Consider the following 6608-nt stretch of genomic DNA (forward strand, 5'->3'; position numbering starts at 1 on the left):
AACAACTTATGACACTTATTTCCCACGTAGCTCACAGCGTCATCATGATGAGGAACTGCGATTTGCCTTGGGGCTAAAAATTATTTTTAAAAAAACAAACAGTGCTTCTCAAAAGCAAACAAAATCCTGATTGATTGGTTTTTATGAACACCGTAAAACTTTAAAATACTTGTTATCTCCTGTTTTCTATGGAAGCTTAGAGTGAGATCTCTTGCCCACCTTCAAAAACTGTTCTGGATCTGAAAGTGTGCATACTTGAGTGTTAATCTTACCATTGGCTATATTATTTATTCTCCCTCCATGAATTTCCCCTCTGGTTCCTTAAACTATAATACTTATTTTATACAGTGTTGCCTATATTTTGGTACCCAGCCTCAAATCATCTGGGAGAAAATAATGCTATAAAAATCAATGCAGTAATTTACACAGGCTGCACTTGGTCCCATTTCTGGTGTGTTTAATTTTTCATGCAAAAAATGATTAGCATTGGAAACATTTTATATAAATGAGATAGAGTTCTCAGAGCCAGGGTGAGCTTAATAAAAAATGTTTTGTTGAAAATTGTCTTTTACTCTGTGCTCCTTGTAGCTCAATATTGTGAAACTTCCCACTGTCTTCAAAGTAGAAATGGATGGAAGGTGGGAAGAGAAAGGAACTTTTACACTTTATATGTGATCATAAAATCTTGATTACTGGCATATGTAGAAGTGTATATAGTAAATCTCACTGCCATGGAGGGAAAAATTGTAATCCTCTATACAAGTGAAAAGGGAATACTTTAAATGAAGATTGAGAATTTATTGTGAAGGGAGCTGTACTAACTGCTATGAAAGTGGCTTCCTATGTTTGCTGCCCCAAAATACTCCTGCTAATTAGAACAACAAACCAGCACTTATCAAGTCCTTTTCCACCTATCAACTCCTTTATTACACCATTTTTAATTTTCTCAATTCTTGTGCCATCTAAACTTGAGTTGGGGAAGCTCAGTCTGTAATCTCTTTGACTCTTGTCTTATTTCTTACTGGAACATAGTACTTGATAAATCTGTCTTGAATGAATGAATGAATGGCTAATGGAAAGTGTCCATCCTCCAAGAATGTCCGTTCAGAAATTTCTGGACAGAAAAGCTGGTAATAACCTCCTCACTTTTTTCCTGTGAACCCAGAATTGCGAATGGAGGGAGTAAAAAAGCGTAATCTTGGAGCAGGGGGCTGCAAACAGAGGTCTGAATGTGGTGGTGTCTCGACAGGACCTAGAGAGCATTAGGGCACCAAGTGCCTAGGAAAAGTCATCAGGAGGACACATCAGGAAGTAGAGGAGTGTGCTTACTCCATGTATCTCCCTAGCATTTAAAGTCCGCTGACTTTAAATGGGCTGGAAGGAACACGGTTCCAGTTTATCTCCATATCGGGTTAAAGGACATGAAACCTAGCTAGAAGGAACATTGCTCCACCACTGGCCCATCAGTTCTGTTTCCCACTCGGTTTTTGCTTAACGAGTTGTGGTGTTTAGAGTTGGGAGATACGTGGAGAAAGTCACTTTTTAGGAGAGGATCAGAGATCCGCAGGCTCATTTCACTCTATAAATGCCGCGGACATCTGGTTCCAGGACCTGGACAGTCCTCTCCGGAGACTGGTGGGCCCCTCCAACACCTCCGTGGCTTCCCGGGATCAAGTATCGCACCTAAAAGGAGCGCAGAGGGCGTGGAACTGGCGGGAGAGGCGTGACCAGAGTGGAACCAAAAGTGGGTGGCCTGGGAACCTAAGGTGTGACCAGAACTGAAGGTAGGTAAGTGCGCATGCGCCGGATGCGAGTGGCCAATGAGGACCACAAGGTTGTAGCGTGTGGCCTGAGAAGACGGCCAGGACTGGCCAGAAAGGAGAGGTGTGGAATGCAGGAAGAAAAGTGACGCGGACCAGAGGGGTCTTGCCTGTTCCGAGAGAATGGAAGGGGTTAGCCACAGCGGGAACAGCCCCGCCAGTGAGGAGCGCAGGCAGCAAGGCTTAGCGGAAGAGGCGTGACCCAGGCGTACCGCAGGGGCGTGGCCCGAACGAGCTGACTTTAGCCCTTACGTGAAAGGCGTGGCGTAGCGCAAGGGTGTAAAAAAGAAATTCGAATTCGCGGGAGGGTCGGCCTCAGGCGGAGTAGGGACGTGGGCCCAAGGGAGGGAGGTGGGGTAGGCAGACTAGCTGTGACTGGATGATCACTGGGCGAAGTGTGGAAAAGTGGCCACAGATGGAAAGGCGGGCAGCGGAGCAGTGACCGGCAGGGGAGGTGGCGCGAAAAGGGAAGTAGGGACATGACGTAGTTGGAACGCAGAGACGTGCCTCGAACGTGGGGGCGCGGTCCTTACGTGTGGGCGTGCCTTGTTGCTCTGAGGGGCGTAACAAAGATGGTGGAGCAGGCGGAGGGCAGAGGCGTTGGCAAGTTAGCGTGCAGGCGCGTGGCAGCGACAGGAGATGTGTAGCCAGAACGCAGAGCAGGTGTGGACTCCGGCGCTGGGGAAGCGTGGCCAGGGCGAGATTTGAGCCTGGGTCGGGGACAGAGTGGGGACTGATAGGGACGTAACCTGGAATGACGAAATGACGTTTGCTGCGTAGGGACGTGGCTAAACGTGAGGGGGCGTGGCCAAGATGGCCGCGTGCGGGATCCTCGGGTCCCGGGAGCGAACGAGGAGGTTCTGGCTCAGGTAAGTCGTTCGGGTAAGGGCGGGCGGCAGTAAGGAGCGTGGGCAGCAGCAGGGCGTGGTCTGCCTGAGAGGGCAGGAACTGTGCCACCTGCCGCAAACATGACCGCGTGCCGCTATCGGCCCTGGAGCCAGAGAAGCTTTTGGTGCCGCGAGGTTGGCCGGGGCCCTGGCGGGGCTTCTCTGAGGAATGGAAGTGGGAGGCTGGCGGCGGGGAAATAGCCACTTCCCCACTTTAGCTCTCTTTCTCCGCTATGGGGATCAGCAGACATCCTTTTAGGATTCTGTCTATTAAGAAGTAGAACAGCTTTCCCAGAGACATTGCGGGATGAGAGGAGTGTCCAGAAACCAAGGAGCAGCAAGCTGGGACTCCCTCGGGTCTGCATTGTTGATATTCCCACCTGACTATGCTAGGGGCTATGGACAGACACAGCCACCCCAGAGTAGATCAAAGGCACAGTTGTGTCCCGTGGACAAATCTGAGTTTTTCTGTTGTGCCTTGCCCCAGAGCCGGAGGAGAGGAACCTCCAAAATGCAGACATTCTTGGTGGCTGGGATTCTGTGTGATATTCAGCGTTAAATGCTGCTGCTCTGAGGGTGCTGGAAACGCGTTAGTATTAATATCAGTGTACTTCTCTCACATTTACTTTTGCTGGAAAAGCTTGGGAAATGAGTTAACGAAGATGCGTAAACCTTAATTTGTTTATATGCTCCCTATTAGCCACTGAATACCACATTGCTTTCTGCTTCCCCTTCTTCCTTTACTGATAATCTGACCATTTCCACTATGCACTTTGAAAGTCTTGCTGGAGTATGGAGAATAGTCAGAAATCTCTGGTAAGATGCTGCCCCGCGCATCTCTCAGAGGAGTCACTATTCGTAGCCTGCATCAGAGTTCACAATGAACCAAAGTTCACCCCACCTCCCCTGTCTTCAGGGACTTAGTGAAAAGCTGCACTGTTCTTGAATATTTTGGAAATGAAAAACTTTCTGGGCTATTTTAAATCAGTACCTGGGCTGGAATTAACCGAAAGGCGAAACAGCAAGGGCACCATTCTCTGTGCCTATACGTAGCTGCCCTGTGCTTGGAACCAAGCAAAAAGGCTGCCACTGCTCACAGTTGCAATGGAATAAAGGTTGAGGGCCTTGTGATTGCATATGAATATTAAGGAAATCTGATGGAAAGAGGGAGATTCATCATGTCACTGGCCACACTGGGGCAGTTAGTTGCAACACACAAATCAGGTATAATATATTTTGAAACCTTTGGCAGCCTCAGATTGGGATCACGCTCTCAAGGAAGAAGTGAGTGAGAGGAGGAAGCTAAGCTTTCTTAAGACATAGCAGCGTAATCTCTAATTTAAGTTTCAGGAAATTGCAAAAGGCAGGCTTCCTTTTGAAATCAGGAGTTGAGAAAATGAAGAGTCAATCTGATGCCAATCAAGGAATTTTTCAATATAATTGTAACCTTTTGTTAGTACTTTTCCTGTCTGTTTCGCATAAGTCGCTTAATCAGGCAGAGTTCAAGCTATGAGGCATTTAATAAATACATTACTTATGAATGACATTTAAAGACTTTTAGAATCTTTTCTTTTTTCACACATTTCTAAGGCTGCAAAACAACAGAAAAAGAACATGTTAGTAATATCCAAGGCATACATGAATAATCAGTGACAGCAAAGGATGTATAGCACAGAAGGCTTAGCTCTCCTAGGCGGTATCCAGCCACACACTGGTAATTGTTGAAATGGAGTATTGGATATATAGATGATTTATTCTCACCATTTTTTTGTACAAGTTTGAAGTTTGCCCTAATAAGGGGAAAACAGATTCTAAATTCAGTTGACCCATGGACTATTGCTGTTTAAACCTGCTAAGTGAATTCAGATAGTGAAGTTATTTAAAAACCAGATGCTCTTACCTGTCTCCAGGAACTATCAAGATAAGATATTGAAAGCTTATTGGCAGTCTGTCTTTTAAATCCTGAGCCAGACTTTTTTACATGGCTTCAACAAGGTGATTTTTCATCTCCTTAGACATTTTGACATACACACTCCCACTAAAAACTGTATTTACACAAACACAGATAAAACTAAACAAAAGTGATTTTAACTTTGGTTTGAGAATTGTCAACACCTTTTAGGCAACGCAGCCATACTTTAGATGTCACTGGCTGTTACGAGTTCAGTTGCACCCTCCCATCTCAAACTCATATACGTTTAAGTCTTAAGCCCCAGTACCTCAGAATGTGACCTCGTGGAGATTGGGTCTGTATAAAGGTAATTATGGTCATTAGGGTGACCACTAGTCCAATATAACTGGTGTCCTTAATTAAAAGGGAAATTTGGACACAGACAAGATGAGAATGGCTTACGAAAATTGGATTTAATGCTGACACAAGCCAAGGAATTACCAGAAGCAAGGTTTATTAGGTGTTCTCCAGAGAAACAAAACCAATTGTGTGTGTGTATGTGTATATATGTGTGTGTGTGTGTATGTATGTGTGGGTGTGCCTGTGTGTGTGCTTGTGTGTGTGTGTGTGTGTGTGTTTAGAGAGAGAGAGATTTATTTTTAAAAATTGGCTCGTGAATGTAGGCTCGTGAAATTTGCAGTGCAGGCCAGCAGACTGGAGACCAGGGAAGAATTGATATTACAGCCTGTCTTACTCAGTTTTGTGCTGTAACAGAATACCTGACACTGGATAATTTATAATGAACAGAAATTTATGTGGCTCATGATTCTGGAGGCTGGGAAGTCCAAGGGCATGGTGCCAGCATCTGCTCAGCATCTAGTGAGGGCTCTCTCTTGCATCATCCCATAGCACAAGGCAGAAGGGCAAGAACATGTGCATGTGAGGGGTGGGAGTGGTTGGGGGTGAAGAAGGAGGGAGGGAGGGAAGGGAAAGAGGCCAAATTTATCCTTATATCAGGAACCCACTACCTCAGAAACTAACCAGCTCCCCCTAATAATGGCATTAATCCATTCATGAGGGGAGAGCCCTCATGATTTAATCACCTCCCAACACTTTTGCATTGCAGATTAAGTTTCCAAAACGTGAACTTTGGGGACACATTCAGACTGGATTGTGAGCACAAACTGGTGCCATGGCACAGCTCCAGTCCAAAGGCAGTCTGGAGGTAGAATTTCCTCTTCCTCAGGGGACCTGTCTTTTTCAACTTAAGGCTTTCAACGGATTGGGTAGGGCCCACCCACATGAAGGGTAATAATCTTTATTCCAAGTCTACTGATTTAAATGTTAATCTTATCTAAAAAAATACATTCACAGTGACATTTAAACTGGTATTTGACCAAACATCTGGGTACTATGACCTACCCAAGTTGGCACATAAAATTAACCATCCAAGTAGAAAGGCCTAGAACAGAGCGCTCATTGCCCTCAGAAGGAACCAACCCTGCAGAGAACTTGGACCTCAGATTTCTAACCTCCAGAACCATGAGACAACAAAAATTTTTAAGCCACCCAGTCTATGGTACTTTCTTACGAGCTAATACATTGGCCTAAAGACCTCCGGTAGGGAGTCAAGCCTAGAGGTAACGAACCTCCACAGGATTCACTAACTTCCTACCAGTCCCCTTTAATGTAATGGCTGCACATCTCTGGCTCCCTGAGTTCAGCGCACATTAGCAAAGTGATGCATATGCAAAGCAAAGCGCATGGCACTGTGCCAAAAGACTGGCTTCTCATCCTGCTGTGCTTTATTTCACAATGCACATAGAGATGATTCTCGCTCCTTTCACGTAGGTGTAGTCTTCTCTCTAGCTTAGATGGAGCAGGATCAAGGACAGCAGTACAGAGGAGAAGAGCTAGTTCACAGCCAATTACTAGCATGAATGTGCACAAAGAGAGAGGGGAGGATGAAAGCACGTTTGCCTCCTTTGTCAGCATCACTGAGGACCATGA

At 45.7% G+C, this 6608-nt stretch overlaps 1 protein-coding gene across 2 annotated transcripts in view; it reads left to right on the forward strand.

Moving 5' to 3' along the window:
• The first annotated feature begins 1855 nt into the window (after window positions 1-1855).
• Window positions 1856-6608, forward strand: part of CA5B (carbonic anhydrase 5B) — a 111555-nt gene continuing 106802 nt past the window's right edge. For both annotated transcript variants that reach the window (XR_008675644.2, XM_055376649.2), the window contains exon 1: window positions 1856-2689. The gene's annotated coding sequence lies outside the window, so the exon portion shown is untranslated. The remainder of the gene's footprint in view (window positions 2690-6608) is intronic.

The sequence above is a fragment of the Gorilla gorilla genome, chromosome X, assembly GCF_029281585.2.
Source record: "Gorilla gorilla gorilla isolate KB3781 chromosome X, NHGRI_mGorGor1-v2.1_pri, whole genome shotgun sequence".
NCBI classification, from domain to species: Eukaryota; Metazoa; Chordata; class Mammalia; order Primates; family Hominidae; genus Gorilla; species Gorilla gorilla.